Source organism: Melanerpes formicivorus, unplaced genomic scaffold, assembly GCF_026170545.1.
Source record: "Melanerpes formicivorus ecotype bairdi unplaced genomic scaffold, bMelFor1.0.p_v2 SCAF_1, whole genome shotgun sequence".
Classification (NCBI taxonomy): domain Eukaryota; kingdom Metazoa; phylum Chordata; class Aves; order Piciformes; family Picidae; genus Melanerpes; species Melanerpes formicivorus.
The window spans coordinates 26,974,028-26,990,446 of NW_027142353.1; the positions used below are offsets into that span (position 1 = coordinate 26,974,028).

Here is a 16,419-nt window from a genome sequence, read left to right on the forward strand (position 1 = left end):
TAGTTTCATTTCTTCCTGGACTACAGCAAGTTGGATCCTTTGTTAGAGCAGCAGGGTGCATTTTCATTGCATCTCTAAAAATTTTTATGCATACCACTTCTGTCTTTTATGCTTTGCCACTGCAGGAGAAACTGCCCTGTTTCTGTTCTTCCTTCCAGAAAGAAAGGTACTGTGCCCTGTAGCAAGCTATTACATGGGAAGACCTTGTTTTCAATGCTACCTTCCTCTTTTATGACAAATTATTCCTGTCTACTCTACCAAGGACACAGAAATGCTGAAGAGACACTTGACAGTATTCATCTCACCTGACCTGAGGCATCTGCCAGGTACTTGTCTCCAGTTAAGCTAGATTGGGGTTCCCTTCCTAGACTAATGGATAGAAACATACATTTCTAGTTCATGAGTCATCTGATCTGGTTTGGATGATTACCCCAGGACAAGATGAATCACAAGGGTGAAGGGCTCATTTCTCTCTGCTGATAAGGAAAAAAGTGGCTAAGAGAATAGCTCTGGTGGAATTATCTCCTTTGTAGATGCCAGCATTTAGGTGAGGCGACCTACAGTCTCTGAATCAGAAAAGCCAGGAATTAGTCTGATGCTAATTCCATAAAATACCAAGGACAACCCACTGTGATGCGACAATTTGATGGTGATTGCTGGGGCTTTGCCAAAAAATTTCTGGTGGAGTAAGTGTATGTGTTTAGCCTGTATCTGGGGTTAAACTATAGCAGCCCCTCTATCACCGAATACATCCTTAAATACCTCCTCCCCAGCAGAGAAGGGAAATCAGAAAAAGAAGTCCCATAGTTTGAAGCTAAAATTGATTTAATGAAATAGAAAACTTAATAGGCTCTTTGTATATTACTCTGAACAGGAGAAGAGTTACCCTACTAAAGAAACTTCTTCAGAAAAAGAAAAAAAAAATCTTTCTTTAGTGCTGAGGTTAATCTATTATTTTGTGATTTTTGAGGAAATCTTGAAGCTTAAATGCTATAATAAAGGCCTACAAGAAGGCTGTGCCAATATGAATGACACAAAAAATTAAGTTGTGTAGCCTTATTCCCCAAAGTCTATGCTCAAATCGTTAGTGCAAAAGAAAGTACTACAATTTTTTCTTGCTCTACCTTAAAGACTGTCATTTTGATGTAATTTTATTACTGGGTTCTACAGATTGCTGCCACTTACTTTAAATTTCAAGGTAACTAAAAGGCCCTGTAGCTTTCATGAAAAATGCAAGATTAAAATATTGCTAGGAGGTCCTGTCTCAGCTGCAAGATGCCTGGTAATTTTGAATGAAACAGGGTAACTCCTCCAACCTACCCTTTACATGTGCCTAACCCTCTGGGAGAGAGCCACTTGACCAACTGGGGCCAGGTACTAGTGCTCAAGTATTGGCTGTGTATGAATCATCTGTTAACAAAAAGGATAAGCCAGAACTACATTCACAGCCAGCACTCAGGGAGATCAAGAGGGTGTGATGCAAACAACATGATTCAAAAAGCTCTTTTCTGCTCTTTGAACATATGCATAAAAAGCAACATTGCTCCTCAGTTCTTGTGTATCATTGAGGAATCACCATGAGAGCACACACAAATCCAGTGGCCCTGGAAAGTGTATGCTCCAGGGAAAGCGTCCTAATTCTGCATACTGTAATGTAGCATAATGCACTGAGGTGATTGCAGCTTGGATCATGGCATTCAAATCTGTGCCTCTCTAAATTCTGCAATAGGTGTGAAAATTGAACTGGGAACAGGAAATGCAGGGATCTGTGAAAGCATATTAATGCAACAAGGGAAGTTAGCATGAAGGGATTGTAGAAAGGTTTGGGTTGGAAGGAACCTTAAATATCATCTAGTTCCAACATCTCTGCTATGGGCCCAGATGCCATCCACTAGACCAGGCTGTTCAAGACCTAATCCAGCCTGGCCTTAAACACCTCCAGGGAGGGGGGAAACATGCTGTTTTTAAATGTACAGATTTTATGTACATTCAAGGACATCAAAACCTTATTTTTTATTCTGAAAACATGTTTGGATTAAAATAACATTGAGCTGAATTAATACTGTTGATACTGATATTTGTAAGAATACAAAAAAATGAGATGCCTATGTTCTAAAGTTATTAATTCATCTTTGAAAAGATGTATGCACCCTTATTAAATCAAATGGATTCTGTTTTCTCATCAAGTTTGCTTCCGTTTTATTTGCCCACTGGTTTTCTTTAAGAAAAATTCTGGCATTCCTATTTAAAGTCATATAGCTAACTGCATTGGGTATCCAGCTGATACAAATGCTTATGAATTGCCTGTGATATATTCACTGACATTGTAGAATTCCCAGATATTAGATGAGAAAACTGTTTTAATTCTTTATATAAAGAAGCCACTATACAAAGAATTTTTAATGAGTCATTTTTCAGGTTTAAACAGATCCTCAGATTAAGCTTCTTCAAAAGATATTGTAGCAATTAAAGACCCTACTGTGTTAAGAAGAACTTTGCAGAACTGCAAAGCTAATTTTGGAAAAACAGTGAAATTGAAGTTTCAGTGTTACACATACCCCTAACTTATTCTTAGCATTGCCTCAAAAACTCTTCCCAGTGAATCCTTCTTGGCTAACTAAACACAACACCTCTTCCAAATGATAAGTGCCTACCACAAAATGCCATTTCCCACAATTTAAACGAAGTGTTACAGGCTGCTTTGTGTCAGACAGACAGGGGATGCTAGCTAAGCATGCAGTTATCTCCATTTCTACATGGTGCTTGTTGACAGCACAGCACTTCTCCTGTCTCAGTTGTCATGCAGGTTGCATGTACCTCAGAGCACCCCTTGCAACATACATGCATTCAACTCAGCTGTGTTTAATTCTTTCGAGCATCCTCCTCCCCCTCCCTTATCCACTTCCCAAAATATCTTAAATATATACTCTGAGCCTGTGAATTCTGATATTATTCCTCAGTCACTCACTCCTACATGTTAAATGAAGTATGAATAGAAGGTGAGTGGGAGGTAATAGGATGAAGTTAATGTTGTTTTGTTAGATCTCCGTTTCCAGGCATCAAATCTCTGTTTCAGTATTTAACGCCCTGAAAATAAAAGGTCCTGTGTGGATTCAAATATTATCTTACTGCTTAAGACAAACAAAGCAGGAAGACTTATTACTGTTAAATCCTTTATCAATTCATATAATAGATACAACAATTCAACTGTTTCTCAACTCTGAAAAAGCCTTACAACACATCAGATCTGATCCTGATTTATTGGTATTCATCCATCCCAATATGCATGGAGTCCCTTTGGCAGAGGCTGACATTCTCTCATCTGCTGTATCCTGATGCACATCTGCTCAGAAGTGTCACATGTAGGTCACACACAGCCAGAGCCACAGACAAATAGTACAAAGGCAGATGGTTACCAACTGCATTCTGGGCAAGATTTTGGCTGAACATGGCAATTATTTGCTCTGCTCTCAAACATATTCCCTTTTTCTAAAGGCTTTTCCACCATTTAAAAAAAAAAAAAAAAAAAAGTGGTGGTAAACTCTGGACAAGGAAGATTTCTGTACTGTGTGCAGCCACTTATCATTGCCAACAACCTTTGTTGTTTGCCAGAGCTTTAGTAGCATCCTATAATGTAGCTATAAATTGTTCACATATCACTCTTCAGAGAGGTCATAAAAAGGGCCATTTTTAGATAAAGAAGAATTGGATGGAGCCCTTCCACCCTGATCTCTAGAGTAAATGTTAAACACATCACTCACACCTAATCCAAAATTAATAACATAGTCTAGCAATACCACTACTGGAGTTTGCCTCTCTGTTGCTTCCTGTGGTTTACTACCTTGACAGTTTTTCTTCATAGCAACATAACAGTTTACCCTGAAACACTAGATCGTGCTTCTATTTTAAATGCAGAACAAGAGCTGGGGCTGAATACAGTCATTTAAAGTTACTCAATAACCCGAATATGAAGGTTGTTTTATTTCAATTAGGATGCTGCTTGAGGTTTTGGTATTTTGGGATTTATTTCCAGTGCCTACATGATCTGTTTAACAATACTAATGATGAACTGATAATTTTATCTTGGGCTATTGTATGATGGCTAAAATGTGATGGGTGTTAACCCTCTAAATCTTGAGTACAACTCTGTATCAAATAGTGATTATTTCGATTCCTGAGAGACTTCTAGAATGAAATGATCAATCATATGTGAAGAGTAATACTAGTTTCATGCTCATTGTCCTTTTCTACAGAGTCATCTGTATTGACAGAATAGAATAGAATAGAATAGAATAGAATAGAATAGAATAGAATAGAATAGAATAGAATAGAATAGAATAGAATAGAATAGAATAGAATAGACCAGACCAGACCAGGTTGGAAGAGACCTTCAAGATCATCGTGTCCTACCTATCATCCAACACCACCTAATCAACTAAACCATGCAACCAAGCACCCTATCAAGTCTCATCCTGAACACCTCCAGTGATGGTGACTCCACTACCTCCTTGGGTAGCCCATACCAATGAGCAATCACTCTCTCTGTGTAGAACTTCCTCCTAACCTCCAGCCTAAACCTCTCCTGGTGCAGCTTGAGACTGTGTCCTCCTGTTCTGGTGCTGGTTGCCTGGGAGAAGAGACCAACCTCTACCTGTCTACAACCTCCCTTAAGGTAGTTATAGAGTGCAATAAGATCACCCCTGAGTCTCCTCTTCCCCAGGCTAAGCAACCCCAGCTCCCTCAGTCTCTCCTCATCGGGCTCGTGTTCCAAGCCCCTCCCCAACTTTGTTGCCCTTCTCTGGACACGCTCCAGCAAGTCAACATCCTTCCTAAACTGAGGGTAATAATAAACTGGTAGAAAAAAATTTCCCCTCATTCCTTAGAAAAATAACTTAAATGTTGCTGAAATGTAAAGTGCTATTGAAATAATATTTCCTATGAATATTTATAGGCGTTTCTGTTCTGTACATACATTGACTGGGTTCATTTGCACTGTGCAGACATGCAGATTTCTTGTTGGTTAATGATTATAATGAGTACAATAGCAATAATAATGCTGCTCTTTGTAAGGCATGTTGATATCTCTGGGTGAAAAGTGCTGCAGAAGAAGTAGATAATACATAATTACATCATATATATTACATCATGTGAGTTCCTGTGTTGCTATATGTTGCTATATGATGTCATTGCAACAATTAAAACACCTTTTTGTAATAATTTCTCAAAATTTGAGCTTCTTAGATAAGGTAATGCTTTGGCTACTTTTTGCATTTTTATTTAAATGCACAGAACCCAAAATGTGGAAAGAAGTCACATTTGTGTGAGAAGATGCCACTATTTACATGTTTGTTTATTCTCTCATTCAGAATATAAGTACAAAAAAATGGACTGAGGCCTTAGACTTTCAGATTTCAGAGCTGTGTGATGGCAGGAGACACAGTCCCACCACAATTCCTATTTACTTTGTTGCCATTTTTCCTATGTAACTTGAAGAATCTGTGCTTCACACTAGCTCCAGTCACTTTGTTGTGATGAATATTATCTGCAAGTTTGGCACCACTCCTACCTGATGTTTAATTATCATGATTACAACTACATCTGACTGTTTTACTCGAGAAAACTATCCTCCTACTTAACATTAGCACCTAGCTACTCACCCCTTAAAAAAAAAAAAAATCTCATCTTCAGTGAAGTATTTCAAATTGGTGAACACTAGTTAAAGAGATGCCCATCTGCTCCTGGAGTGCCCATATTAGCAGTCAGTATTTGCAAATGCTACAAATGGTATTTTCAATGTGTTACAATCACATTGTGAAATCAGTTGCTTTGTGAAATTACTGGTTTATAATATGACTGCAATGCATACATAATTGACTCTCAGAAGAGACAACGTGACATGACACATACTGAGAAAACTGAAGGGTCTATGTAGGACTCTGTATTTCCCTAAGAACTAAAATGATTTGAAAAGGGTTATTTTTTTCTTTCCTTTGGCAGGTTATTCAGAATGTTGAGGTACCTGGCATCTGAAGCTTAATGATGGCAGAGACACATGGAAAAAGTGTTTGAATTCTACAGGATTTGGCCTTTGATTTCCATGGATGAGAAATCAGCCAGAGATTTCTAAGGGACATAGAGGATTATAAGATACAGGGGAGTGGAAACTATGCTTGGGATGACCAGGCATTACAAGGGCACTAATGGAACAGAGCATAAAGAACTTCAGTGACAAAATGGAACCTTTGCAATGTTTAAGAGTAAGAAGGCAATATGTAACTCAGAAAAAAAAAAAAAAATCAAACCACCACAGAAATTATCCAGTTTCCACATAGCTGATGATTTTTTTTTCCCACTGCATTTTTTGTGCAAATCCCTGTATGTTCTACATGCAGCAGATGCACAACAGGCAATTTCTTGCCAGGTGTATTAAGTATGAAACCAAGGTCCTGACAAACCATCTGTGCACACTGAGGACCTCACTAGAAGATGCCATCAGGCCTAAATGTTAGGTACCAGGATCTCATCCTGACATAGCACCAAGGTGTGGTCAAAGGCACTCCTGTGTTCCTCCATTTGGATGCAGCCGTATTTCACTCTTTTATCATTTTTGGGGGGACAGTGCATGCTCCAAGTGCTGCTATCTAAGCGAGTTGCCAGTTACATACTATTCCTAGAGATAGGTTGCAACCCTTCCCATTCACTTGGGCTTCAAAAGGATTCTCCAGGAAAAAACAACAGATCCTCTTTGTGATTTTCTCTGATGATATTAAGAGAGGAGCTGGCTCTCTATGTTTAGTTTGGGGTCAGAGGATGTTCTAATGAGGGATAGCAGGTCTCTGTGTTTGACCTGCTGTGGACTAGTGTGAAAAGTTGGGCAAGGTGGCGATTCACTAAATTGTCAGTGTCTCCCATTCCAAAGACAAGCAAAAAGATTAACAGCTGTGTTTATGAAGGGCTTTGAAAGCCATAGATTAAATTTAAGTGCCTAAAGTAATGTGCAGTGCTAAATACTATTATTGTATTCTGAAATTAGAAACACCTTCCAAACAATTTCAAACCCTTCTTCCACACAGTCAAATAAAGGAAATTAATCTTGGCCACAATTAACTTTCTATCCTCATTTCTCAACCTGCTCCATCTGCTACTTCATCTGACCTGTTCCTACACTTCACTGATCAAATGCAGTTGCAAGCTTATCCATCATCTTACAGCATAATGAAGTGTAAACCTTTTTTGCATCAATCTACCATGTAAGCCATAATTTGGAGTTCAAAAGATCGCATCTCAGACCGTTTTAAGCTTTAATCACAACCATGCTGAACAGTAGGCTGCTTGCCATTTGCAAATATGTTTGCCATTTTCTGCTGGACATTCTTAATGAGTCCAGAAAGTCTACAATTTGAATAAACATTTGAAATTGACCAGCAAACTACAAACTCAAGTAATTTTTCCAACATGGCCATATTTAATAGCTATCCTTAATGCCTAGATTGCTAATTGAGTACAAGGAAAAACATGATAGCAAAATGATCTCAGTGACCTGAAAGCTGGAAGTAAAGGCGCAAGACTGAAGATGGTCACCCAAGGGTATTGTCTGTACGCTTCAATTTGCCCCATATCATCCATTCCTACATAAAGACTGTTTCAGAAATAGCCTGCAATAAAAGCAACCATGCACCATTTCATGTATACACCTGAAGTAATCAGGCAGCAATATAGCACTGGTATACTAAAGCCAAACCCTGACATCATTGCTTTTCCATACTGTTGTCAGATAATAGTAATAGTAACTAAATACAGCATCTGGTCCCCAGGAAGGAAAAACACTCTTTCTCCACTAGTTTCCACATCCACAATATGTAATATAAAATTCAGAATGGCCAAGCTGTAAAACGTGTTACAAATAGCAAGGGACAGGAAGGACATTGAGGAATATAGAGAAAGCAAGAGGGGAACAAAGGAAAGCACAGGTCTTAGCAAAGGAGAAGGGCAACAATGGTGAAAGTATTCAACAGCCTTAGTTACTGCAAAAGGATGTCAAATAGGAAAATAGGACTAGATATTTATCCTTCTTTTTTTTTTTTTTTTTCCCAATAAGGGAATAGAAATGCAGAATGAACTTTCAAAAGAAGAGCCTAAGCAATATTTAGGTAAGTAGAATTACACAAAACTGATCTAGGGGAGGGTGTCCCTACCCCTGGCAGGAGGACTGGAACTAGATGATCCTTGGGGCCCCTTCCAACCCTCACGATTCTGTGATTCTGTGAAATTGGTAATACTCAAAGAGTCACACACTGCAGAATTACCTTGCAGATCTTGCTGAAGCAATTTATTTTCCTCTAACAATTATCAAGAGCTTGGAAAAGTGTGGAATGGCGAATATGGCACATGGTTTTAAAAGGTGGGGAAGAGTCTGAGGAGCTAGAGCTCAGATATGGCAAGAACAAATTAATAAGCAAACACCACCAAAGAACCAAAAGAATAATACAGTGATTGAAAACCACTAATCATGGAGTTATCAAGAAGAATGATGTCAAACCAAACGGCAGATGTTGGTCTCTTCTCCCAGGCAGCCAGTATCAGAACAAGAGGACATAGTCTCAGGCTGTGCCAGGGGAGGTTTAGGTTGGATGTTAGGAAGAAGTTCTATACAGAGAGAGTGATTGCCCATTGGAATGGGCTGTCTGGGGAGGTGGTGGAGTCGCCATCATTGGAGGTGTTCAGGAGGAGACTTGATGGGGTGCTTGGTGCCATGGTTTAGTTGTTTAGGTGGGTTGGATTGGTTGATGGGTTGGACACGATGATCTTGAAGGTCTCTTCCAACCTGGTTTATTCTATGTATTCTATGTATTCTAATTTCAATCTTTGACTAAATATTTGGCCTAGAACATAGCGACAAGCATGATTTGCTTTGACTTTATATGGCTTTTCCCACTGGTCTACATGACATTCCACTTAGCAAAAATGAAGTTGCTAGGATAATATTCAGCCTCAGATTCATGCATAGAAATGTCTATCATTTACTGTGTAGGTGTTGACATGCAACATAGCCATGTGAGTTTCCTTTGTAGAGAGCAGATCTATAAAGTTGCCTGCATAAAGGCTTCTGGTACCATTCAACATGTCTCCCAGCTTACCTTCAGCTACTGATTCAAACCAGGATAGACATCCCATAGATCCTGTATCAGATCTGCCAGCCCAGTATGGCTGCCCTGGGGGCATTATGGTGCAGTCCAGAAGACAAATTCACCTTACCACTCATTGCCCACTTGAGGATGAACAGGATAGCTCTCTAGCTGCCACCTACTGTAACAGCAGTTTGGACACCTAGCTCTTAAGTGGATGCATACAGTGAGGGAAAACAATGTTTAGAGTCTTATTTTTTCTGTCAGTCTGGGATGTGCTTCAAATAATGTTCAGCAGGGATTTATCTTAGGCTTCGTCATGTTAAGCAATTTGTGGGATGAAACAAAAAATGTTTCTTCTGCCAGCTAACTGGGAAGCAGCACCAGTATTGTGAAGGACAGGGGCAACATTTTAAATGCTTTTGATAAGCTGTAGAAGTAATCCAAGGTCTGCAGGGTGTTCAGTAAAAAGAAATGCAAAAAGCTTCCTTTAGTCATAAGATGTGAGTACAGAAACACACAATGGAGAACTAACATTAAGTCACCAGTAGAGTGGAAAATAATTTGGCAATTACTGTGATTCACAAGCTAAAAATGTGTGTATGATGGTGCTGCAGAAAAGACAACTCCCATTCTTGGATTTACTGGCAGGAATGTCATGTGCAAGACACTAGAAGTATTTAACATGCTCTGATCCATAATGATAAGGTCCCCACTAGGGTGCTACTCTAACCAGGGCTTATAACCATACTTTAAAGAAAGATGTGACAAGCTGCAGAGAGAGTAGAGGAGTAAATTAAATGTGGCAGGAGAGTTACAAAATGTTATTTCTGCATAACTTCATGGATTTTGCTGTGCATACTGTGGGGAATGCTGGGGGATAGGGCAGAACAGGAACCCATACCAGTCCCCCACGCTCATCAGAGGTTATAATGAGGAGGGAGATTAAACTTCCTCTGTCTGCTAAGGGCAAGACACAAGATAATTGGCCTGATTTGAATCAGTGAGATGTTTTTAAATCCCAGACCTTCTTTTACAGGGGATTTTTAGGAACAATTCAACAAAAAGGGAAGGTTAATACTGCTTCAGAGCAACAAAAGGTGGACTTGTGGCTTTTTTGTGTGGAGCTGCTAGAAATGGCTAAAATGTCCCACCCAGCAGACCCCTACTATGGGGAGGCAGAAAGAAACCCTCATCAGAGCAACATCACAGAAACATTCAAGTTGGAAAAGACCCTCAGGATCAACAAGTCTACCGACAATTCTACTCTTCAAGGTTCACCTCTAAACCATACCCCCAAGCACCACATCCAAAAGACATTTAAACACATCCAGTCTCAACTGGAGGCCATTCCCTCTTGTTCTATCACTAATTATCTGTGAGGAGAAACCTGCACCATCCTCTCTACAATGTCTTTTCAGGTAGTTGTAGACAGCAATGAGGTCTCCCCTCATCCTCCTCTTTTCCAAACTAACTGTCCCCAGCTCCTTCAGTCACTTCTCATAAGATTTATTCTTCAGGCCCTTCACCAGCTCTGTTGCCCTCCTCTGCTCTTGCTCCAGCACCTTGACACCTCTCATATATTGAGGTGCCCAAAACTGGACACAATACTCAAGGTGTGGCTTCACCAGTGCTGAATACAAAGGGACAATCACCTCCCTACTCCTGCTGGACACAGCATTTCTAATACAAGCCAGGATGCCATTTGCTTTCTTGGCCACCTGGACACACTGCTTGCTCATATTCAGTGGCTTGTTTGATTAGAACCCCTAGGTCCCTTAATAGATATGGAAGGCTTCACAAATTTGCATGTCATCCTTGTGCAGGGGGCATGCTAATCTTCTCTGTATCGTTCCAATTTTAGTATATGTGCTGCTGAAGTGAGCACAATGGAGGTGGCTGAGAGGTGCTTGAAGAAGATGGCTGAGGGGCAGGCAAGGAGGGGTCCTAGTCTGGTGACCTTTCTTCACAAAAGGAAAGCACTCCTCAGGGCTCACCACAACCCCTCCTGGACATCAACTTGATTTGTGGGGGCTTGTGTTTCTGTGACTTTTGATTGAACACAGCATGTAAATGATCTGTTCATTTTGTCTTTCCTTTGGAGTAATGGGAGTTTTGTTACAGCACAGCCATTCTTTAGTAAGGTAGTTAATGAGCTGTCAGGATTTCTGTAATAAACTTCTCTTTCAGAATAGTAAGTAATAACTCCTTGTGAGATGAAGCATGTTTTCACTCATTGCTCAGATCTGTGTTTTACCAATTTTGAGAAATAAACCTAATCCTTCTCAAGAGGTTTATCTCTGTGAATACAGACTATGGGACTTTCTTAGATTGATTGGGTGGGTATTTTAAAATATTATTATAATTACTCCTTTTCCATTTTACTGAAAGTACATGCACTATAGAGTTGTAAACTTTGGAGGGAAATGGGAAATTCTGGGTCGTCAATATCATTCTTCCTGCCTCCCGCCACTTCTCTTTCCTTGTATGTGCTCCTCATGGAAAAGTGACTAAACCTGGCCACCAATAACCAGGAGTGCACAGAGGTCTGGTCAGAACATGATGATGCTTTACAGAGCACATTTGGTTGGCTTGACATTTTCTGAATTAAAAAATGACAAATTTGATTTGTCACCCTCATTCCTTTCCAACATACATTGCCCACAGCTGTGCTCAAAGGGGCAGGGAGAGAAGATGAAGTTATTTGTCACAAATAATTTGCCTGAAAGTACATTTTCCTTTTGCAAACAATGTACACACAGTTTACAGTCCAAGACTTTAATAACTATTTAAAGTTTTACAGTGTGGATATACTTGAGCCAATTTTCACCCTAAGCTTTCTGCTGCCTTTCCAATTTTTGTGTCTTATGGCTGGTCAGAGGAATCATGTGCTTATGTTTCTTGTCCATGAGCTGATCCAGGCTTTACAGACAGGAAAATCCCCTCTCTTGGTTGCTGATTATGCTCAGATTTTTTTTTTTCAGTATTCCTGAAGTGTGTCTGAAAACCATTAAAGCACATTTTGAGGAAAGCTGCAAGTACCTTTTTTGAATATTCACACAGGTTTCAACAGAACTTTTAGATTCTGCACACCTCTTGCAGAACACAGAAAGTTTCCTGCCTTAGTGTTCATGAATAAGCAAATACAAAAGGGCAACAAATGTCAACAAATCTGCATTACATCCAGCAGTGTATGAACAGTGCCTCTTCCTGCTGCCTGCTTCTCGGCTCCCACACGGGCAGGCTGATGGCTGCATTGCTAACCTTGGCACCTTCCCTCTCAATTGCTGGCTATCTTTTCAGTTATCGCCTTCATTTTACTCACAGTGAATGAAACGATATTTCTGCTGGCTCTTTCACCTCCCTCCCTCCAGGAGACTGACGGAGGGGCTGAGATGTTTTACTTATGACCTCTGCTGGTAAAAGGAAGGCTTTACAAACCCATTATTTGCACCACAAACATGGCCATGGCGGCGGGGGGGGGGGGGGGGGGGGGGGGGGAAAGAAAAAGAAAAAGATAAACAAAAATTTAAAAAAAAGAAAAATTAAAAAAAAATTAAAAAAAAAAAAGAAAAATAAAAGAAAAAAAAATAAAAAGAAAAATTTAAAAAAGGCAAGCAGCCTTGTTTCCTGTCAAGAATAAGGCTGTATCTTGGCTGGGGATGGTTTACTACCAAGCACCACATTCCCCTTAAGTACATCCTTAGATGGTACTTGGTTGATTGAATGAATGCAGTCACACAGCGTCACCAGCAGAGACATGCTGGGGGATGTAAGGAGCTGTACTTATATGCCTTTCAAGTGCTTGCCCTCCACGAGTGTCCTTGCTCCATGATGTTTTATTTTACTACATCTTCTGCTCTAAAATAATGTACTGGAAATTATGCTCCTTTTTGCTTAAAATTTATCTCTCATTTCCCAAGCACTTTGTACCAGATAAATTGTGATCTTGTTTTACACCCAAGCAAATCCATAGGCAGGGCAGAATCTAGCCAGATTTTAATTAATCTGAAAAACCACAGTGAAGTATGTACCTATAATCTGTGCATTAACTAAGTCTGTATAAATATTAACTATGTATTACCCAGGAGGGAGTTGTGGAAATGGAAATCAAATAACATACACAAATTTGCATAAGAAAGGCAGTGCTGGGTGCAGGAAAAGATATCTGCAACCTGCTCTTGTCTACAGACAGCTGTCAGCTTAATGCAACAACAAATCAGTTTCCTCCCTTTGTACCAGGTCTAGCTGCTGCCCCCATCTCCTGCCCAGGTTCTAGAGGTGGGTTGTTGTGTCTCTGCTGTCCAGTGGATAAAGTTCCAATTTGTATTTGAGGACATAAAAAGGGACAGTTTTACCCCTACTCAATCTGCCCTTCCCCAGGGGAAGTTACCCAGACCTCACAGCAAATAAGGTAACTCCCTGATGGGGAAGGGGATGAACTGATGCTCCACCTCCCTTTCAGTTCTCAAGCTGCATGGAAAAATCTTAGGGCAGGTTTTTTGCTAGAATCAAACAACCCTCTCTGAAACTGCACAGTAAAAATGAGGTGTGATTTCCTGGAATCTCAGCAGTGTGGCATGATCCTCCCACTGTGGGGTTGGGTGTAGGAGGTACAGAACTAATGACACTGAAGGAAGGGGATGAACTGCTGGAGTGTGCATTTCCCCTGCAGAGTCTTTCAAAGAAATTGGGTCACCGTGGTGAGTCTTCACCCTGCCAAAGCATGTCAGCCTACTTCTAGTCCTGTGCAAGTGTAAATTCCACTGGCCTGTCCTTAATATTAAGCCCACTGACTTCACTTTCCTTTGCTTTAATCCTGGTGTTTCTCTGAGCTAGGTCAGCAAAGATGTCTTTTTGTTTGTATTAATGAGGCTAGATGGTTTTGAATTAGCATTTTCAAAAGCTAGCTATCTTACAAATCTTTATATTGTATTATCTGTGCCTTGAGAGAGGCAACATTGCTTTTAGTGCAATGTAGCATCAAAAGCGATGTTTGTGCAGTGGAAGCCACAGGAAGATACACACTTTCTTCTCTGAGTACTTAGGGAATATACAACTAATTACAGTATCACAGTATCACAGTATCACCAAGGTTGGAAGAGACCTCAAGGATCATTGAGTCCAACCTGTCACCACAGAATCACCAAGGTTGGAAGAGACCTCAAGGATCATTGAGTCCAACCTGTCACCACAGACCCATGACTAGACCATGGCAGCAAGTGCCATGTCCAATCTCCTCTTGAACTCCACCACCTCCCCAGGCAGCCCATTCCAATGACAAATGACTCGCTCGGTGAAGGACTTTCTCCTCACCTCGAGCCTAAACTTCCCCTGGCGCAGCTTGAGACTGTGTCCCCTTGTTCTGGTGCTGGTTGCCTGGGAGAAGAGACCAACTCCTTCCTGGTTACAACCACCCTTCAGGTAGTTGTAGAGGGCAATGAGGTCACCCCTGAGCCTCCTCTTCTCCAGGCTAAACAATCCCAGCTCCCTCAGCCTCTCCTCATAGGGCTCATGCTCAAGGCCTCTCACCAGCCTTGTTGCCCTTCTCTGAACACGTTCAAGTGTTTCAATGTCCTTCTTAAACTGAGGGGCCCAGAACTGGACACAGTACTCAAGGTGCGGCCTAAACAGTGCAGAGTACTAGGGCACAATGACCTCCCTGCTCCTGCTGGCCACACTATTCCTAATACAAGCTAGGATGCCATTGGCCTCCTTGGCCACCTGGGCACACTGCTGGCTCAAAGGCTAAGCAATCAAATTCCATTGGAGAAGAGTTTCATTATAGATATCACGGTCCTCTCAAAAGATTTATGTAAAGTCTCCACTACATTTCAGATATTCAATTGAAGACAGCCCAGTTCTGAAGTCATTTTTGCAACATATTGTACCATACAAGCCTCAGCTTCAGCACCTTTACACAAGGTGCCATGGACTCAAAACAGTACATGCCACTTCATATCACTTCCCACCTGGCTTTCTAGTGACTATGAACAGAGATGATGATGGGGATGAGACAGATACCAGACACTTCAGTTACACATATGAAGTCAAGGAGTCTGGATGCAGACTGAAGAGTCCACAGTGACAGAAGAGTCGTACAGGTCCTGTAGAGTTAGGATATTGACTCCATTAAATGGCAATGGTAAGGAGGTGTGGCGTCGAATTTGAGAACTTGTCCAAGTGCACATAGGCAGTCTGGGTGATCGCCAGGAACGAATCATGGCAGCAGTGCCCTTGTCCTAGTTGTTTCAGAGAGGTGTGAAATGGGCATCTGCAGTCTGACAGCTCTTCCCAGAACTGGCTGTGAGAAAAGAGGATGAAAGAAGCCATCAAAAGGCCAGAGACATGCAGTCAAGTGTCTGACTTTCCACTAGCTAGCACTTTCAAAGCCAAAAAGTCATGGTAGAGAAAATTTGATGTACTTGTGCCAGACCCTTGAGTTATTCTACAGTGCCGTTACACTGCCAGAGCTTTGTCTCATGGGATTCACAGTCCTTGTATGTTTAAAGTACCAGTCATGGCTCTACAATGAGATGGAAAGCAGGGCCTCCTTCCTCCTAAGCATACACCACAACATCTCACAAAGCACAGGAGCAGTGTTTGTCATCTCATCTTCACAGGCATGTTGCACAGCAGCCCAGGTGTGTTGCAACACTAATGAAAGTCCTGTAAGATGACCCCTGTAGGACCTCGACCATACAGCAGGTGTTGTTACAGGTTCATTGGACCATCCATGGCCCGAAGTCCCTCTATAACAGCATTTCTGAAGGCTTAAAGTCTGAAGAAGAGAGCCATGGTCAGATTTGACCAAAGAAAACTCACCCGTTCCTGCCCCATCCCAGCATTGACATTGTGAAGGGTCTTCCATGCGGTACCACAATGTTTGACTGCCATTATTGTGCTGCTGTTCCTTTGGCACCTGCCTTCATAGGGACAGTGAGGTGAAGACGACAAGGTGACAGGACCACTGAAATAGCACCAGCCATGTTCATCCACCATTGCCATGATGACACTGTGGCATGAGGACGACCTGGCTTCATTTTCTCACTTATGGCTGACCAGGAGTAGCAGAAAGAGACAAGAAGCCCTGCAGTTGCCCAGACATATCCAGGCCATTTTCCAGCAGATTGGAAGCGTGGCATAGGAAGAATTTGCATTTTATAGTATGAAATAATTATTTTGTCCTGAAAAAAAAAGCATTCAGCTTTAATTTTAAACTTGAGGCATTCAAGATTGTTTACAGCAGGTCAAGACAAGTGATTCTGCTGCTTTCCTCCACTCTGGAGAGACC

The 16,419-nt window shown here is 41.1% G+C and overlaps 1 long non-coding RNA gene and 1 other non-coding gene across 2 annotated transcripts; one reads left to right on the top strand and one right to left on the bottom strand.

The window, feature by feature from the left end:
- Positions 1-297: 297 nt before the first annotated feature.
- On the top strand, positions 298-10,568 carry LOC137440937 (uncharacterized). The gene is made up of 3 exons (XR_010987257.1): positions 298-326; positions 8,099-8,150; positions 10,165-10,568. It is a non-coding gene; the product is annotated as an uncharacterized lncRNA (long non-coding RNA).
- Positions 10,569-10,906: 338 nt separating this feature from the next.
- On the bottom strand, positions 10,907-11,013 carry LOC137445195 (U6 spliceosomal RNA). The gene has a single exon (XR_010988359.1). It is a non-coding gene; the product is annotated as a U6 spliceosomal RNA (small nuclear RNA).
- Between the last annotated feature and the right edge of the window lie 5,406 nt (positions 11,014-16,419).